Source organism: Lactuca serriola, chromosome 5 (genome assembly GCF_051521515.1).
Source record: "Lactuca serriola cultivar US96UC23 chromosome 5, Lser_US96UC23_V15, whole genome shotgun sequence".
Taxonomy (NCBI): Eukaryota; Viridiplantae; Streptophyta; class Magnoliopsida; order Asterales; family Asteraceae; genus Lactuca; species Lactuca serriola.
Genome location: NC_136412.1, coordinates 177,980,251 through 178,001,339, shown reverse-complemented (window position 1 = coordinate 178,001,339; position 21,089 = coordinate 177,980,251). Strand labels below are relative to the sequence as shown.

At 40.2% G+C, this 21,089-nt stretch overlaps 1 long non-coding RNA gene across 3 annotated transcripts; it reads left to right on the top strand.

Annotated features, from left to right (window-relative positions):
- The first annotated feature begins 3,973 nt into the window (after nucleotides 1-3,973).
- LOC145053333 (uncharacterized) lies at nucleotides 3,974-6,913 on the top strand. 3 transcript variants are annotated; one of them, XR_013684435.1, is made up of 4 exons: nucleotides 3,974-4,349; nucleotides 4,689-4,953; nucleotides 5,111-5,222; nucleotides 5,299-6,913. It is a non-coding gene; the product is annotated as an uncharacterized LOC145053333 (long non-coding RNA). The 3 variants fall into 3 exon arrangements; XR_013684436.1 differs by having other exon boundaries at nucleotides 3,974-4,953; nucleotides 5,299-5,339; nucleotides 5,420-6,913; XR_013684434.1 differs by having other exon boundaries at nucleotides 3,974-4,953.
- Nucleotides 6,914-21,089: the final 14,176 nt, after the last annotated feature.

The window sequence follows — 21,089 nt, the reverse complement described above, 5'->3', positions numbered from 1 at the left end:
CCTAAATATCTCTTTGTATGAGAAATCTCTCCAAGAATGTGAAATCTCTCCCAAATCTCTCTTTGTATGTGAAATCTCTCCAAGAATGCCAAATCTCTCCCAAATCTCTCTAAGTATGTGAAATCTCTCCTAAATCTATCTCAAAAGTTCCTTAAACTTTTTGTAGTCTTTCGGGCCATCCCGAACCTTAACCAGGTCAAAAACCGCTTAAAACGGGGCAAAAACGGACAAAAAGGGCCTAAGGACCCGAAACCTCTCTTAAGGAGCCAAACCCTCTTAAGGACCCAAAAGTCCTCTTAGGGACCGAAACCAAGAGAACCGAACCCAGCAGCTGAACTGAAAGTCCTCTCGGAACCAAAACCCCCCTCTCAGGACAGAACCTCGCACAAGGTCCGAACCCGAGCCTCGGTCCATTTCGCTCCTGCTCGCCCTTCGGTCTATTTCGCTTCTGACGCTTTCGGACCGAACTTGACCTTCGCTTCTTGCTGTTTTGCTTCATTTCGCCTCTCGCCCAGCACCAGAAGGGACCGAACCTTTGGCCAAGACCGAGAGGCCTCGTTGGAAGTCCATTTCCTTCCAGTTTTCGACTACGACTTCATTTTAGCTTCGTTTTTCATCATTTTAACGCGGGAATTTCACCCAAAACTTTATTTTAACATATAAGACCCCTTAATTAATGATTAATCATGTTTTTAAGGATAAAACCTTATCCAAGAAGAGTGGGTGAAGTACAAAGGTTGAGTGTTGACTTATCTTTGTACTATGACACAAGCAACCCCCATACCCACTCCATGACTAACCCACACTCCTCCCCACCATACCTTGTCACTTCCTTGTACTTTTTACCTCTCTCACAAGCCATCCCCACATTTTTAGAGCTGGTCACTCAACCTCTCTCCTCATTTTCTTTCACTTGATCTCATTTCACCAAAAATCAAACACAACTTTTCTCTCAAACTTTTTCTCTCTATTTCAACACTCCAAGGCTGATATTCAAGCTTTATTCTTCTCTTGGTAAGCATAATTCATCCTCCTTGTGATTATTGCACTTCCTTCTACTCAAATCATTGATTGCTTACACAAACTCCATCACTTTGATGTTAGATTCTCAAAAATCTTCAAGGCATCTTCAAGTGTTCTTGAGTTGATCACTTCCATTATTCAACAATCATCTATTGAAATCACTCAAGGTGAGTTCATACCCCTACATTTTCGTGTTTTCTTAAGTTTTTAGGGGGGGGGGGGGGGGAATACAAGTTAAAACACTAAGAACATAACTAAACTCTTCTAACAGCTTTCATCAGAAAAGTTGGACTCCATTCATGAATTGTTTTGGAGAAATTAAACATTTTAGTTTTCAAAACTCTATTAGGTGCAAATAGTTCAAGTTCTTAGCTTTAAAATGACTACTTGCACATCTCCATACCATTTTTCTAAAATTTATGGTGATTTTTACAAAACTGCCTATCATTTCAAACACCAATCCGGACCAGTCTGTGATTATGGACTTGTTCACTCAATTAGAGGCCATTAAAAATCATGATAAAAATTATGGGGAAACTAGACTAATTTTCCAAACTCCCAGAATTTTTGGATTCTGATTTGGACCTTTGATGATTTTCCTACAAATTTTCTAATAACAAGGATAGAAAATGTTATCAATAGAAAAATACTATCAATTTAATTTCACCTTGTAACATGTCGAGCAAGGTGTATATCTTTATGTGATTATATGTTATTTCAATATATGACAATATTGTCTTAGTTTGTAGACATAACTCAGTTAACAAATGGATTTTTCTAGACAAAGCATAGAAATAACAATTTGTTACAATCAAAGTACACCTATTACATACAAACTTTTGAATAAACTATGTTAAGTATAGTTTATGTACATTACCACTTTTACCCTTGTTTTTATAAACTATAATAGGTATAGTTTATGATTCACCACATAACACACTCATACAAAAACGGTACATTCATAAAAAAAGGTTTTACATTCACGCACACCACACGTAAACTTGTTAACCTAAATTGTGAGTCATTCTCTATCCGTACGTCCGAGTGCAGGATCTAAATTCCTGTTAGTTATAACCAGAGTCTCCTAGAGGGAGAATATGATAGTTGTGTATAGATCTATATTGGTTTAGACACCCCACACCTGAGCTGCATGCAACAGCTAGGCCGGCAGGTCTGTGGTGACAAATGTCATATCAGTTTCGCGACGCCTGAGAAACGTCGTGGCAGGTTTATTCAGTCATAGTATGGTTATAGCGACTCACTTAGGAAGTTAACAACTCATAAAGTTTAGGGGATTTTCATAAAACAAAAGGGGTTTTATGTCGATTTAAAACTAACTTTTTATATCAATAAGTACAGATATTACTGTACACTTTCGGTTTTGGTATTTATGACTACACACCACTTAAAACCACTTTTATATCTTTAAGTATGGCCAATACTTGTTATTTCCCGGTCCTGGGATTTAGGACTACATATACATATTAAAGAAAATATTGGATTTTCTGGATACATATTCTAACGCTTTTACAAGGAAAATGGTTTACTTCTCTAACGAAATCTCTTATGAACTCGCCAACCTTTGTGTTGACACTTTTCAAAACAACTTGTATTCTCAGGAAATCACTAAATAGGAAATCAATTACATTTTGAGGATGGGACGTTAAGGCGTCAAACATTTCATATTTCGTCAACATATTGTAATTGATTTTGAAACATGTAATTCATACAATGATGTAAGTTTTTCAATTATATATATATATATATATATATATATATATATATATATATATGTTGGTTGTGTTTGCTTAAATCACTATTGCATTTGTTGTTATGATACTATACATGAAGTCCTCCACCCCCGGATGTTTCCGCCATCCTTGGTTTGGGGGTGTGACAGTGTTTCAGGTAATATCGAAATGTTGAAGGAGTGAATATGTTCAGTTCGTTTTTTAGCTCGGGTTAATGCGCGAGACTTCGTGTAGAAGGTGACCCAGATATTTAAAGATCTAAGTAGCTTGTGATGGTTCATTATTCATTGATTCAGATCACAAACGCTCTCGGTTTCTCTCGTTTTAGGGTTTATTTAGTATTCAGGGTTTTCTCTGCATTCTTGCAATATAAGTTGGCTGTTCTTAATCATCTTTTAGATTAGGTTGAGTGAACTGTTATTGAGAGTAGTATAGGGCGTGTGTAGTGAGGTTTGTGTTGTAAGTCTATGAAAACCACCTATCTGTTAGTCCTAAAATGATATAATAGATGGTAATGTTGTGTATCATGAGTTTTTACAAGTTGTTACACAAAGATACCCTTAATGAAGAATGACACACACATTTTTTTAAGGTTTACATGTTAGATAAATGATTGGCTGAGAATGGTTCCCCCGTTCTCAACCTTTTTTATTTTCTCAATTGAACTTATATATATATATATATATATATATATATATATATATATATATATATATATATATATATATATATATATATATATAGCAACTCTTTTAGATGTTATAATCTCTTAAAGTTTTGGCGTCATCTGTGTGGCTTCTTTTGCAAAAAATTAAAGGATACACTAATCTATAAAAACAAAATCATACTCGATTGCTCGTACAAGCACAAGCCTTTATTAAAGATGAGGGATCGGAACATCCAAATAGAGAGCGAGAAGAGAGAAAATAAAGTGGTTAGTAGAATAGATCATTAAAGAGCTCGACAACATGGTAAAAGAGAAAATATTGGATAGGTTTAAAAATATAGGCCTAATATCATGAAGGAATATTATTTTGTTGTGCATTCATATATATATATATATATATATATATATATATATATATATATATATATATATATATATATATATATATATATATTAAAGATGACCTCTTCTTAGTCTTAGGAATAGTGTCGGTTTCCCGGTCATTTTATCTCCACACCTGTAGTTAATCGATCCTTCCGGTTTCTTCCTTCCACTGTCCTTATCCAAACCTTCTGCTTCAAGCCACCATTTTTCCACGGATTAGGGTTCGATTTTCATTTTAACAAACGCCTCAGGTACTGCTAACCCCCATTTCCCTCTTTCAACTTCGATTCATTTTTTGTGCTTCATATACTTCTGCCTCCTCGACCTCCCAATTAGTTATTTACATATTTTCTTGCACCCACCAAACCTCACCGTTGAAGCCCTCCAAACAATATGCTTCATCGGCTTCTTGCGTAACCTATTTCAAAACGGAGGAGATATTGAAGATGGGTTCCAATTAACTGCCAGCGACTGCTCAATCGTCAAAATCCCCGCCAATAGAGGCAAGCTGACGACACTGTAAAGTAAGTATTTCCCCCAAATTCTCTCATGTTTCAATCTTTTCATCTCTATCATCCTTGAACCCTAAAACACCACCTATCACTGGTTTTAGGGGTTCAAATGCTATCATGTTAGGTATATTGAGCAGATGAGTTTCTTGATTTGATAAAAATTTTAAAGTTTATGATACATAATTGATTTTTATTTGTGCCACTTGAGTTTTATGGAGTAAGATGAAACTGGAATGATTTGTTTCGGTGTATGTTGTTTTTAGATATAAATATACATATGCTTGGATTTTGGTATAAATTGGTTTCCACTGGGTTTCATTTCAATTTTCATATTCTCTTTCTTCCACATAGGCGCTTACAGTTTTACTGTTCGATTTGGGTTTAGTTTCGGTTTCCTGGCTCATCTTTGTTTAGAATACAAAAAAAAAAAAAAAACGAATCAGTGAGAGGTAGGGCCAAATATCATCAGGTTGCTTTGCCATTTCTGCTATGGTTTTTTCCTCCTCCTAAAGCTCAAGAAACAAGGAGAGTTAGGAACGAAAAAAATCTAGAATTCAAAAGTAAGAAGGCAAAAGTCTGGTCCGGTCTTCTCCATTTCGGCTCCACAAACTTTTATGTAAGTTTTTTCCTGTTCTAATCGGTTGATTGTATATTCATACACATATCTATGCCACAATTGTATGTATTGTAATTTATCTTAATTATTTTGATCTTGAGCGGACAATGTATTTCATTTTGAAGTTTTCTTTTTAAGGATTGGTTTCTTTTTTCAGCTTACTGGGAATTCCACTTTTTCATTGCATGTTATACATGGAGTATAGTTGGCGGGTTGCTATATGCCCCATTGACATTGCGTATTATTGAAAAGTTCAATATTTCAACCAGGTAAGTCACCATTTTGAGTTTCATTCCTTTCTATGGTGGAATTTAGATCTATAAAATCATGCATTTGTGTTTACAGGTGCAACAGTTACTTCATGTTTGATGTTGTCCATGATGCGTGTAAATATTTCCCTTTCTTTTTTGCTTTCTTCTTCTTCTTCTTTTGTATCTGTTAATGATATTTATAAACCGAGTTGCAGGTGATTACCTTAACAACACAAAATAATGACTTTTCACTCATTCTAATCTTTCCAGGTAACTTCCCTAACTGATTGGCACGCTGAGTTTTTGGTCGACCCTGCAATTGCTGCTCATTTTAATCATTCTAATATAGGTGTATGCTTTTGATTCAATTCCAGAGTGATCTATTTGGAATCGTAGATTTTCGCTCTAGGCTTTTTATGAGGTTTATAGTCTTCGTAAAATAGCGTCAAACCAACATTGTCCTCTTGAGATTGTTGTTTACAGGTCAACTTAGACATGAGGTAAACAATAATATTCATGTATTAGTCCAAATGTTGTGTGTTGTTGCACCATGTGTGTTTAATGAGATGTGTACATGAAAGTTCTAAGTAAAAAAAATCTAATTCACTTTATTTTACATGGTTCCAGGGTCTACTTGTATGGTCTATTTCAAAAGTATGATAACGAAGATATAGAGTTCTTGTATGATCTATTTCAAAAGTATGACAATATTTAGGCATATAGTTTCATAAGTTGCTTATCTGTTCTTGATTAGTTCTGGTTTTTTTGGGTATTATTATTAGGGGTAAGATTGATATGGGAAGGTAGGTAATAAAGTTATTGTCAGAAAGTTCATTTTTTTAGTGAATTATGCCCTTGCTGTTAGTTTTTTAAAGCAAAATCTTATATTGTAATGCTTCTCTTTTGATGGATTGTTACCAATTAGTAAAAAAAAATATATAAATGGGTGGTCATTTTGACACATCTTATTTATGAATGCTAATCATAATTTATATATTCATCACTTTGTGCTTTTCATTTATTTTTGTCACTATTACAAAATGTTCAAGATCCTACTCTTCTAAGAAAGGGTAAACGAAGTTGATTCCATCACCATCAACAACAAAGTCACTAGATCATATCTTAAACAGTAAGATTTTTTTTAATCCTTTGAATTTTTTTATAAAGGAGCATAATGAAACATCTACACATGTAGTATTAGGAGAGGTAAGAAGATGATTTTCATTTTTCTTAAAAAAAGCATTGTATGTCTATAAGTAAACTTTTTCCAGCAAGTGCAGTTATGATTCCTCTTGGTGATCCATTATCAGAAATGGGTGTTGTAATGTTGTGTTGAAACACAAAGATAACAAAGAAGGGTAAAACTATTAAAATTTGGTGATTTATTGTTGTTTGGCAGGATATCAAAGCTATTATCACTGCTGGAGAGGTTTAGATCTCTTCCCTTCTTAACCTTATTATCCCTTTAAAATCATTTAGCCACATTTCTTGCTATAGGTATTTGGTATGCAGGTTCTTATTTATTTGGAACTTTTAACATGTGTGTTGCTCCGACACCCATCATTTGAATTCTGAGCACGACAATTTTCCCAGAGGCCTTTTGCAGCTTTCATGTTGGTCATACTACACAATCAGAAACGATGTTTATCCTGCCTTTGATGAGCTTACACCAGAGGTATCTCTTGAGTTAAATGCAAAAAATAACATTCTACTTTGAAAAATCTATCAAGTTGTAGCAATGTCATGCCTAAAATATAAATTGAACTTTGAATCTATATTTTATTTAATTTGGGTGTTTGTAATGTATAAAATGAATGTTTCCTTTAAACCCAACAAATGCAATGACAATTAGGTAATTACATTTAAAAAAAATACATAAGGTGCAAAATAGTAATTGAGTATGGTACAGGGACCAAAACCGTTACCAAAGTTTCTAATAGGGATCAAAATTGTAAAAAGTTCTATATAGTTATAGCATCTTACTTTCTTTTTATTATTCAGAATCCTACCTAATTATAGGATTTTATTTAACAGTAAAATTACTTCATGGCTTCAAAAAAATTATTTTAAGAGTAAAATTACTTCATCTATTTTTTTTTTTCAAAAAAGGAAATTATTTTAACAGTAAATTATTTAGAATCTTCACAATAAAATTACTTCATGTTTTTTTCAAATAACAAAATTATTTTAGTTGTTCCCTTGGGATTGAAAGTGACCAGACTGCCCTCCCCCCAACAGCTGAAAGGGCAGTAGGTGCTTCACAAGGATTGAAATTGTGAAAAAACTTTAGTCTCCCAGATAGAATTCAAACAGTTAAGTAGAAGATGTTGCAAGGGTAGGTTCAGTAATTTGTAGTGTAAGAGATAGGTTGCAGAGGTTGTACCAGCTTGTGAATTTAGGATGACCTGCAGTTTACTTAAAAGATCAACACATTAATGGTTGAGATGGGTAACATTATAATAATAGTTTTTTCAAATTTATAAATAATTAAATCATAAAAGAATCTGATTTTGGACAAATACTACAAATTAAAAAAAAGGAAAATGACTCTTGAGGGTAATTAACTTTTGCGTTTGTACTCATTTGGTCTCTTTCCTTTTTTTGTATTCAATATACCATCGAACATGTTGTTTGTGTTCACCATAACCCTTTTGATCAACTTCTGACCTGTGATAGCCGGTCAAAGGGTTATGGTGAACACAAACAACAAGTTCGATGGTATATTGAGTACAAAAAAAGGAAAGTGACCAAATGAGAACAAATGCAACAGTTGGTTACCTTCCTGATTCATTTTCCCTTTACTCATTTACAGCAAATTCCACGTCATCTCCTACTGATATTAATGACTTTATGAGATTCATTCTTGCTTCTCTTCAAAACATAACCCACGAAAGAACATTATTCATACATGTACAACTTTGTAATGCACTTGAATATTTATTAGGGGAGTCTTGACTAAGCAGGCGCATTTCATGACTACATTTACATTTTCAATCAAATGATTTATCGTATCATGGATTCTAGACAAGTCTACAAACGAGTAGAATCACAAGTGCTTTGATTTTTTAGTTTACTTAGCTTTAAGATCGAATTCATGGGATAAGATACAACATCAATATGTACAATATCATGTTGCTTTTGTAGACAAATCACCATAATATACCTTGAGGTAAACGTTTATGCTGATAAATATACCTCTCATACACAGTCATATCCTTTTGCAGAGAGGTGTCGGTAAGCATAACATAGACCATGTTTTAACAAGGTTACCCCTTTCAAATGCTCTTCATCTACGTTATAGTCAAAGAAGGTTGCAGTCTCTGATAATTTTGCAACTTTAATTTCATTTAACTTTTCGGGGAAAATGATTCAGGAGGGTAACCAACTGTTGAGTTCGTTCTCATTTGGTCCCTTTCCTTTTTTTGGTACTCAATATACCATCGAACTTGTTGTTTGTGTTCACCATAACCCTTTGACCGACTATCACAGGTCAAAAGCCGGTCAAAAGGGTTATGGTGAACGCAAACAACAAGTTCGATGATATATTGAATACAAAAAAAAAGGGGCCAAATGAGTACAAATGCAAAAGTTAATTACTCTCAAGAGTCATTTTCCCTTAAAAAAACTATTCGATTAATTCATTAAAGGTTGGTTAATCTTTGGGGTTCAATAAATTTTGAACTATAATTATTAAATAGTAATGGAATCTCACAAAAGTGAATGTAATTTAGTATTGCTTTTGAATTTACTGCTTTTGGGTTGCGGGCTTATACATAATTGACTTTGCATAGTCGTTTAATTACGTTTTCCTTAGAACAGTTTCCATGGTGGCTCAGTTTATCTGCGAAGGGATTGAGATTCAAGATTTTCCTACTGCCACTAATGACAAGTTGCTACAACTATTGGGAAAACTAAAAGTGAAGGTCTAATTCTTTCCCTAATTCCCTTTATGTATTTAGTCACTAGACTCGCATTAAAAGAAATGTTATACAAATTAATGTTACCAATTCCTTATTTAATGCAATGTTACAGAAAAGGGACATGTTAGCGATTCTTGTAATGGGGAAAGGTGGAGTTGGAAAATCTTCAACCGTGAGCTCCATCATTGGTGAAAGAACAGTTACTGTTATTACTTTTCAGGTACTTTTAAGAAGTTTATAAAGACATTTTTTGGACTAAAAAATTACTGTACATGTTGGATTGCTTAAAACAAGGAGCAAAAAAGACTTTTTCCAATTTTGGACTAAATAACCATAAGATCAAAAATAACAGAAACCATAGCTAAGCGAGCAACAACCATTTTCTACTTCAACAACTTCTACTTATAGCTGTTTTGTCTTTTGTGACTAAACTACCCCTATGTACATTTTTTATTTTGTATTTCAATTTTGCTGAAAGGTCAATTTTCCCCTGCACTCAAATATGCATCAGTGCAGTAAAATGGGACAATATTTACAGTTTTTTTTATGTTCAAATTAAATGCATTTTTTTATTAAAATTTAGTGATTTTATCAATAAAAATTAACTTTTTTTTATCATTAATAGTTTGTGACCGAACTACCCTTATGTAATGTTCTTTTGGTTCATATTTCAATTTTGTTGGAAGACCAATTTGCCCCTACACTCAAATATGCCACAGTACAGTAAAAATGGACAGTGTATGTTTTTTAAGTTGACTTGTCCATAATAATAGTCAAACTATAAACAAATAGTTGATCAAATGACATTTACAAAGAACAAACAACGGAAAAAATTGTCGCATCCGACCCCCGTAACGCGGGGGTCCCCACCTAGTTCTTATTATTTTTTTTGTATCGGTAAATAAGAGGCATATATATTAAAGAAAAACATGTTAAACAACCCAGCAAGGAGCTAGGAGTTACAAAAAGTAAAAGAAAAAAACAGAAAAAAAGATAGCTACAACCCTATATGTAACACCCAAAGTCAGAGAGGCCAAGAAAGGAAAGGAAACCCTAAGTTTAAGGGACGACTCGGTGAGTCCGAGCGGGATCCAGGTCGAGGAGTAAGTGACCGACTCGGCGAGTCGGCCAAGGAGACTCGGCGAGTCTAGTCTGTACGAGGAAAACCCTAATTCCGGAAGTTGTATCCTATATAAAGGGTGTTATGTCCCTCCCTTAGCCTCCATATCATCCTAGAGAGCCTGTAAACCCTAGATTTCGTGTGAGCTTCCATCATTTGAGAGAAATAGCTTTGGAGGAAGGAAATTTTGGAAAATAACTTGAAGATCAAGAAGGTTGCTTCAAAGGAGAGGTGTAGATTCGAGATCTACTTCAGTTTGTGTTCATCTTGGAGCTAATAAGCTGCCATTTTCCCTCCTTTGCATCTAGATCTATTTTGTTATGAGATTTGGGGGTTTTATGGTTGATTGAGACCCAATTCGAGTTTGGGGGCTTAGATATGTTGTTGCCACTTCAGATCTAGTGTTGGGATGGTCCAATATGTCATAAAGCATCAGAAGATTAGTAGTTGGTAAAGCCCTTTTGTCCTTAAACCAAACCCTAGTGTGTTTTGAGCCTAGATCTATTTAGTTATACGTAAAGTTTGCAACTTTACGTGGGGATTGAGCTTTGGAAGTATGGACCCATGGTTTGGAGTCCATGCATGACTCAAAAGTCCTCTGCATGTATGTAGATCCGAATGGACTCGGCGAGTCCTTTGAGTGGGCTCGGCGAGTAGCATGAAGATTAGGAGGAACTCGACGAGTGGGATGAACAACTCGTCGTGTTGGATGAAGTTAGGTAGGAACTCGACGAGTTTGAAGAACAACTCGGCGAGTCTGTTGAAGATTGCCTTGGACTCGGCGAGTCTGTTCTTAAACTCGGCGAGTCAAGTCGCGAAACCCCAAACCCTTCGAGTTGAGACTCGAATCAGTGAGTCAAGTGGAGACTCAGTGAGTTGGACAGGTCAGGACTCGGAAATCGGTAGACTCGACGAGTCATGGACTGACTCGGCGAGTCGAGTCACGAATGGAAGGCTCTGAACTTATGAACTTGGCGAGTCGATAGGCCGAATCGGCGAGTAGGGTTGACTTGGGAGGTTGAATTTGACCAGGACTTTGACTTTGACCAGAGTTGACTTGGTTGACTGTCGGGCGTCAGTTAGACTAAGTGTTACATTGATATTGGTAGCTCGAGGAGCTAGCGGAGCAACGGTTCAGGGAATTGTCGGTCAGCATCCAGAAGGTTATCAGCAAGTTCAGCAGTTCGAGGTGAGTTTCCCTTTTGTGTGAATGGGTCTACGGCCACAATGCCGGCCCATGTAGTTATGAGTAGAAGACTCGGGGGTTAGCCCTATGCATAGTATGCTAGTATGATATTCAGGACAAGGTCCATTGATAGCGGGCGGGTGTCCAAGGAATGGTTTATGTGATTGTTTATACTTGTTGTCTGTGTGATACCTGTATGTGCCTGGTAGGGAGGTGAGTGTGGGCGAGGTCCCGTATCTCACCAATAGTAGAGTGTGGATAGTGTTCCACATCTCATTAGCAACAGATCAGGGGCGAGGCCCAAGTTAGGGAAAGAGTGAGTGTGGGCTGGGCCCGTATCTCACTATCAGTAGGAGCATGGACGGGGTTCCATGACTCATCAGTAGCAGGACATGGGCGAGGCCTAGGATAGGCGAGGCCTTTGGACATGATCCGTTAGTATGTGTTTAGCTTATGTGTTGTGATATGTCTATGTGCTATTATATGTTAGCGGGCGAGGCCCTATGACAGGTGAGGCCTAAGTGAAACAGATCTGTATCCGAGCGGGGTTCGAAGCCAGTCGAGGCCTGGAGTGGCGGGGCCGTTGTAGTGGGCGAGGCCCGAGGTAGGGGCGAGGCCCAGGATAGCGGGTGTGGCCCAGTATGTGCAGTATGTGGGAGGGTGGGGAACTCACTAAGCTTCGTGCTTACGGTTTTCAGTTTTGGTTTCAGGTACTTCCGGTAGCCGAGGGAAGAGCTCAGGGTGAACGCATGGCACACACCATAGATTAGACAGCCTGGGAATGTTTTACTCTGATAACGAACATGTGTTTTGCAAATTGATACTCTGATTATGTTTTGAATCGATAATTTTGCTTTAAGTAATGTTTTATTAAAAGAAATTTTTGGTCTTGAATTTTGGGACGTTACAAGTTGGTATCAGAGCCTTGGTTGGAGGGATTCGGGCATACTCTCGGGTGTGCCTGAACTCAAACTAAGGGGTCGGATAAAAAGTTTTCAAAATGAAAAGACAGTTTTGTAAAAAGAGAGTCTTGGGAAAGAAAACAGTTTTAGAAAAGCAAAAAGAATTCAGAAAGAAAAGAACTTTGAAAAGAGAAAAAGGGTGTGGTGCATGCAATCAGCTGAGCTCAATTAAGTACCCCAAAGTACCCATACAAGTTTATGATTTGATTATCAGTTAGTAGAACAACATGCTAGCTTAGGACTAAGGATCTAGGGAGGATGCCTTATGTGCCTGTTATATGTGCTTTGAGCTGCATGATAGTGTTGATTAGACAGTGGTAGGATAGCCTGTTTAGGTTATGCCTGAGTATATGAGTTTGTGTTGCATGCTAGTTCAAATTCTTGCTATGTGGATATGATTGCTTGTGTATGTTGTGGTTAGATTTTCCCCTTGTCTGAATGCTGCCTGCTTTGTGCAATATGGGATTCCGAGTGATGGGAGTTAACCATTAGGTGGATACGTCACGTCACATGTGATCAGGGTTGAATCATATCAGAGTGCTGGATTTGGACCTATTTCGCAGCTCTCGTTTGAGTCCAACCGTTGTAGGGACGAGTCTTTTACTCGAAGGATTATCTGAGCCTCGTCACATGTGATGGTATCCAATTGATGGCTAATTGACATCACAAGGAGACCTTCAGCAGCTGAGGACTGGTTTGAGTTGAGTCAGAGGTTTCCCTAGGGCAAGCCTAGGATGAGATAGTGCTGGGAGCAGTAGTAGTGGATAAGGGACCTGGTGGAGTCAAAGCAATTCCTGAGGAAAGTACGGATAGATTTGGAAGGTAGTATGGGCCCGTACTACTGAAAGCAGAGGATCCATACTCAATTCGGGAAGGGCCGAGACAAAACCGGGAACCTGGTAGGGTGTGTGTTTGGTCTCGCCGCAGTGATGAGTATTCTGATAGTAGATGTATTATATTTTCAGCATGGTGATGTTGAGAGAGAGACCTTCGGGCGGATCAGGCGCCGGAGAGGGATCAGGCTCGAGTTCAGGAGCCGAGCAGCTCGAGGAGCGAATGAGGGAGTTGATATCAGCTGAGGTTACATGCAGTATTCTAGACCAGTCTCCTGTGATCTTTGGCACGGTCAAGGAGGGTATACTGGAGATTTTGGATGAGAGGCTGGGAGCCTTCCGTACCGAGATGATGGCCTTGGTGGGAGCGCGTACCTTGGCATTTCGGGAGTTCAGGGCTTGCGGGGAACCAGATTATCATGGGGCTAGGGACCCCATCGCTAGCAGCAGGTGGTTGGCTGATGTTGCCAATGCATTCCGTACGAGACGGTGTCCTGAGGGGGACAAGGTCAGACTCGCTTCCTGTCTTATGAAGGACAGAGTGAGGGATTGGTGGGAGGAGATTGGTCATGCTTTGGGGGATGATGCCGCGTTGGGCGCGATGACTTGGAGCGATTTCTCGGCCAAGTTCAGGGCGGAGTTTTCGCCGATTATTAAGGTGTAGCAGCTGGCACGGGAGTTTCAGGATTTGACGCAGACCACTGAGACTGTGGCGGAGATCACCGCCAAGTTCAGGGAGAGGGCTCTTCTTGTACCGCAATATGTCGCGGATGAGGAGATGAAGAAGGCCCGATACCATGAGATGTTGAGGGATGATATCAGGGAGTTCGTGAGCAGATCCAACTGTAAGACGCTGGAAGACATGATTTCTCGGGCTAGAGAGAGGGAAATTTATTTGGAGCATATCTGGAAGAGGACGCCGTATGGGGTACAGGTAGCTGCAGGTTCGGGCAAAAGGCCCAAGGGATCGGATTCGAGATCGAGGGATTATCAGGACCGCAGCCAGTGTGAGAAGTGTGGCAGGGCGCATGGGGGCGCGTGCAGGAGTGGTAGCGGTGGTGAGTCTGGCTGCTTCAAGTGCGGTGGACTGGTCATTTTAGCAGGGATTGTATTGTTACCACCACTTAGGGATCAAATTTGATATGTTTTCACTACAATCAGCAAGTCCACAAGAAGGCCCAGTGCCCTAGTTTGTTTTCAGCAGGACGGGTGATGGCACATGCCCCTGCAACTTTGAGGATCACAGACGACCGTCAGGGCCGTGCAGAGGCGCCTGCGGTAGGAGGCAGGGCTTTCAGATGACTACCTTGGAGATGCGAGCAGCGCCGGACATTGTATGTATGCGACTTCCGTTTTCAGTTCTTTTATATGTGCATGATTATATTGTTATGGTTCTGCATCATTATCGGTTTGAGTATTTTATTTTTGAGCGGTTGATTGTGATCGAGTTATATGCCATATGCATACTCTGGATATTTGAATGGTAGTTAGGAGATGTGCTCTATTGGAGAAGGTTTCATAGGATGCAGTAAATGTAGCATGCTTGGGAGGGACTTGGTACGTCTCGCTAGTTCGGAGTAGTATAGTTTTGGAGATGGATTGGTTAGATCCCTGGCTATGGTAAGCTTGGGTTCCTCAACAGATTGATTATGGAATGGTAGCAAGGATTAGGATTTCTTTTTAAGTATTGAGCAGCAAGGGGTAAGTAGGATTGAAGTGGGGGAGAATCCTCCGAGTGTGAAAAGGTAGGAGCACGCAGATCCAAAATGAGTGCTCAATCTCTAAGAAGGGAAGGACGTAGTACATCGTTTGATGGATCGAGGAGTTCAGGGTTGGGAGTTTGAGAACCCCCCCCCCCCTCAGCTAGTGCGTGTATTGGTGATGGTTAGTATGTGGTTGGGAATTCAGATTGGAGGATCGCCTGTAGGACTCGAGTGAGCCAGAAGGTGGATCTTGAGAATTGATAGCATGAGGTGCTTTCGTATTAGCATTCAGTAATGGAAAGTGTTGTAAGACTACAGGGCAGCCGTAGCATTCACTAGCAGTCAGTGGTGGAAAGTGTTGTAAGACTACGGGGCAGCCATAGCATTCACTAGTAGTCAGTGGTGGAAAGTGATATAAGACTACGGGGCAGCCGTAGCATTCACTAGCAGTCAGTGATGGAAGGTGATGTAAGACTGCGGGTAGGCCGTAGCATTCCATAGTAGCTTCGTTAGCGAAGTTGGGGCGAGGCCCTTATCTCCTAGTGATCAGATAGGGATCAGGAATGGGTAGTGGACGAGAATGGTAGGGAGCTTTGCCTGTATAGCCCTAGAGAGGTGAGACCTTAGGAGAGGCCGCTCCAGGATATAGTTGGGTGAGACCCGTGGGCGAGGCCTGTATGAGATTAGCAGTGTAGGTGAGACCTGAGAGCAGGGTTGCTCAGTAGTATGGTTGGGTGAGACCCGTGGACGAGGCCCGAGCGAGAGTGGTTAGACTTGTGGGACTAGAAGGTTAGAGGCGGGTGGGACCCGTGGGCAAGACCCGTGAGTTTTAGCAGCACAGGTGGGACCTGATAGGGACCTTGGTGTCAAGATAGGGGATCGGGGATCCCAGGATTGTAGTGCCTGAATGGCAGAATAGATTGAGCAGTTATAGGTGGTCGAAGTTTTTTCGAAAGTCGCTGGGAGCGACTAGGAGTTGTTTTGGGACTGGCGGCCGGTGGGATCCGGTAATCCAGATATTATTAGGACGGTAGGGACCAGGGTGGTCTCAGTTCCTCCGGAAGGAAGATAGGGAATATTAGAAATGTTCAATCAGTAGCAGCGCGGGTAAGCAATCCATGGTGGGATTCAGTTAGTTGATCGTGGGGTGCTCGACACCAAATTATAGTAGAAAGAAATGCCCAGTGGAAGTAGCAGGAATAATGGATTTGGTGAAGATAGGATCTTCACAGAGACAGAGGAAATAGTTGGTTATGGAACATCGCCTTGGGAAGGTAAGAAAATCGCGCAAGGAAAGAAGGGGTGAACCCCTATAGGTTCAGTGTAGTACTCGGTGAGTACCAGAAGGATTTTCGGTTGAGTAAGTTGTGTTTCCAGGATGTTCAGGTTCAGGGTTGACCCGAGACTATTATCCGCAAGGATTAATGTTAGTTAGAATGACCGGGCGGATGACCAGCGAAGGTAGGCATCTGGTGTTGGAATGATTAGTTGGGTATCGAAAGCAGATCGCAGGCGGTGAGCCATAGCAAACTTCGAGGACAAAGTTTCGTTTAAGTGGGGGAGAGTTGTAACACCCAAAGTCAGAAAGGCCAAGAAAAGAAAGGAAACCCTAAGTTTAAGGGACAACTCGGCGAGTCCAAGGAGGAACTCAGCGAGTACAAGCGGGATCCGGGTCGAGGAGTAAGTGACCGACTCGGCGAGTCGGCCAAGGAGACTCGGCGAGTCTGGTTTGTACGAGGAAAACCCTAATTCCGGGAGTTGTATCCTATATAAAGGGTGTTATGTCCCTCCCTCAGCCTCCATATCATCCTAGAGAACCTATAAACCCTAGATTTCGTGTGAGATTCCATCATTTGAGAGAAATAGCTTTGGAGGAAGGAAATTTTGGAAAAGAACTTGAAGATCAAGAAGGTTGCTTCAAAGGAGAGGTGTAGATCCGAGATCTACTTCAGTTTGTGTTCATCTTGGAGCTAATAAGCTGCCATTTTCCCTCCTTTGCATCTAGATCTATTTTGTTATGAGATTTGGGGGTTTTATGGTTGATTGAGACCAAATTCAAGTTTGGGGGCCTAGATATGTTGTTGCCACTTCAGATCTAGTGTTGGGATGGTCCAATATGTCATAAAGCATCAGAAGATAAGTAGTTGGTAAAGCCCTTTTGTCCTTAAACCAAACCCTAGTGTGTTTTGAGCCTAGATCTCTTTAGTTATATGTAAAGTTTGCAACTTTACGTGGGGATTGAGCTTTGGAAGTATGGATCCATGGTTGGGAGTCTATGCATGACTCAAAAGTCCTCTGCATGTATTTAGATCTGAATGGACTCGGCGAGTCCTTTGAGTGGACTCGGCGAGTAGCATGAAGATTAGGAGGAACTCGATGAGTGGGAACAACTCGTCGAGTTGGATGAGGTTAGGCAGGAACTCAGCGAGTTTGAAGAACAACTCGGGGAGTCTGTTGAAGATTGACTTGGACTCGGCGAGTCTGTTCTTAGACTCGGCGAGTCAAGTCGCAAAACCCCAAACCCTTCAAGTTGAGACTCAAATTTGTGAGTCAAGTGGAGACTCAGTGAGTTCGACAGGTCAGGACTCGGAAATCGGTAGACTTGGCGAGTCGAGTCGCGAATGGAAGGCTCTGAACTTATGAACTCGGCGAGTCGGTAGGCCGACTCGGCAAGTAGGGTTGACCTGGGAGGTTGACTTTGACCAGGACTTTGACTTTGACCAGAGTTGACTTGGTTGACTGTCGGGGGTCAGTTAGACTAAGTGTTGCATTGATATTAGTAGCTCGAGGAGCTAGCGGAGCAGCAGTTCAGGGAATTGTCGGTCAGCATCCAGAAGGTTATTAGCAAGTTCAACAGTTCGAGGTGAGTTTCCCTTTTGTGTGAATGGGTCTACGGCTATAATGTCGGCCTATGTAGTTATAAGTAGAAGACCCGGGGGTTAGCCCTAGGCACAATATGCTAGTATGATATTCAGGACAAGGTCCATTGATAGCGGGCGGGTGTCCAAGGAATGGTTTATGTGATTGTTTATACTTGTTGTCTGTGTGATACCTGTATGTGCCTGGTAGGGAGGTGAGTGTGGGCGAGGTCCCGTATCTCACCAATAGTAGAGTGTGGATGGTGTTCCACATCTCATTAGCAACAGATCAGGGGCGAGGCCCAAGTTAGGGAAAGAGTGACTGTGGGTTGGGCCCGTATCTCACTATCAGTAGGAGCATGGACGGGGTTCCATGACTCATCAATAGCAGGACAAGGGCGAGGCCCAGGATAAGCGAGGCCTTTGGACAGGATCCGTTAGTATGTGTTTAGCTTATGTGTTGTGATATGTCTATGTGCTATTATATGTTAGCGGGCAAGGCCCTATGACAGGCGAGGCCTAAGTGAAACAGATTTGTTTCCGAGCGGGGTTCGAAGCCAGGCGGGGCCTGGAGTGGTGGGGCCGTTGTAGTGGGCGAGGCCCAGGATAGCGGGCGTGGCCCAGTATGTGCAGTATGTGGTTATGCATGGTATGTGGTAGGGTGGGGAACTCACTAAGCTTTGTGCTTACGGTTTTCAGTTTTGGTTTAAGGTACTTCCGGTGGCGGAGGGAAGAGCTCGGGGTGATCGCATGGCACACACCATAGATTAGACAGCCTGTGAATGTTTTACTCTGATGACGAACATGTGTTTTGGAAACTGATAGTCTGATTATGTTTTGAATCGATAATTTTGCTTTAAGTAATGTTTTATTAAAAGAAATTTTTGGTCTTGAATTTTGGGACGTTACACTATAAAAGGGGTAGTAAACCAATCCACCCAACTAATCGCCTCTGTTTTCCCCCTGTACTTGACCCACGTATACATTATAGATATGATGGTATCCGCCACTTTTGTTGGTTGCATCCTCTTGTTGTTGAATAATCTATCATTTCTTGCCTTCCAAATACTCCATAAGTATCCATAACAAATCCCCAATAATCTTCACTTTTTTTTTCGGGCAATTGCCCCAGTTTGATGCATAATCTATAACATCATGTACTGTCGTAAGGTCTGCAAAGGGTACCTGACACCATATTAAGATCCATTTCATAACAGATTTAGCAAATGTGCATTCAACCAATACATGATCCGTCGTCTCCTCCTTTTCGCCGCATTGAGAACAAATTATTGAGTTTACTGTTATACCCCTATTGGAGATGGCCATCGATGCTGGTATACATCCCTGTTTAGCTCTCCATACGAATGTTGCAACTTTGATGGGTACTTCTTTTGGCCATTCGAACCTCCTAATGTTAATCGGGACAAATTTGTCGAGTCTATTCCTCATAGCATTTACCTTGTAGTCACTATCTTGAGTTAATGGGCATGTCCATGTGTGACCATCCGAAGTGGATTTTTTTCCAACACCATATCAACCAATATCCCTAATTTATTCTGTTCTTTTTGCGAGCAAGCTATGTTGTTCCACACTCCCGCCAAAGTTTTTAGAGAAAAAATGTGATCCGGTTTACCCTGTAGTTTGTGCATACTTGTGATTAATTTGGCCTAAATAGAACCTGGATCCTTTCTGAACCTCCACCACCATTTGACTATCAAGGCTGTGTTGAACGCATTTAATGATCCTACGCCAAGCTCACCTGTTTCTTTGCTTGCAATTACCTTATCCCATGATACCCAATGTATCTTCACGTGATCCACCGAGCCTCCCCACAAAAATCTACGTCTGATTCTTTCCAGCTTTTAGATGACTCCTGCAGGTGCCACAAACAGAGACATGAAATAGGTTGGCAAATTACTTAGAATCGACTTGATTAAAGCAAGAAAATGAAAGAGATTTTGCTTTCCATTGTGAGAGTTTATCTTGAAACCTATCGATCACTGGTTGCCAATGTTTTTTGATTCGCATATTTAATCCGACAGGTACTCCCAAGTAATTGAAGGGGAGTGTAGAAGGTTCGCAACCAAGCGGACTGGCCATTCGAGCCACCTCCTCTGTCGCAACCCCGACATCAAAAACCCGGGATTTGTTGAAGTTTACTTTGAGCCCCAAGGACGCATAAAAACACCTTAGTATCCTTGCAAGGTTCTTTACATTGTGCTCCGATCATTCCCCAATGAATAATGCGTCATCAGCATAGAGGAGATACGAAATAACAGGATCCCCATTCGGTAGTTGTAGACCCTAAAAAACACCCTTTGCACATGCTTCTTGCATTGCCACACTTAATCCTTCCATTGCTGTTATGAATAGGAACGGGGATAAGGGATCTCCCTGTCGAACACCCTTTGAAGTGGTAAACTCTTCAGTGGGAGTTCCATTGATCAAGACCGAATCTTTCGAGGTGGTCAGGCATCCGTTAATCCACATCCGCCATTTTCCACCAAATCCCATTTGTGATCGATTGTTGTCTAAAAATTCCCAGTTAACGCAGTCAAAGGCTTTATTGAAATCTACTTTAAATAGCAGAACTTTCCTTGTAGCTTTTTTGGACCAAGAACAGATTTCGTTAACAAGAAGCGCTGAAGTGGACCATCTAAGATGTTTCTTTCTGCAACATAAGTTGTTTGAACCTTGTCTATACAACACCCCATGACCTGTTTCAATCTCACTGCATGAATTTTTGCAATTATCTTGTAAATGCAGCCAATCAAACTTATTGGTCGATAGTCATTTAGTTGTTGTGGATCTTTAATTTTGGGAATAAGAGAAATGAAAGATGAGTTGCAATGGGTCGATTTTTCCGTGCCTTTCAAAGTATTTCACCACTGATGCAATATCTCCCAGTTGAATGTCCCAATATTTGTTTATGAATTTAAAAGTAAATCCATCGGGACCAGGGGATTTGTCGTTTCCACGGGCCCACACAACGTCTTTTATTTCCTGAATAGTTATAAGCATTTCAAGATTCGACTTCTCAATCAGTGAGATTTTGTTGAAGAGGTTGCTTTGAAATTTCGGTCTGCTCGGCCATGCTTCCTGGAATTTTGATTGAAAGAACCTGAAATCCTCTGCCTTAATCTTGATTGGGTCACTACACCATTCTATGTTGATAATCAACCTATTGATACGATTCTTTCTCTTGTTGTTGTTAATGAAACCATGAAATAGCCTTGAATTTTCATCGCCATCAACCGCCCATCTTATTTTTGATTTTTGTTTAGCATCCATGACCATTCTTTT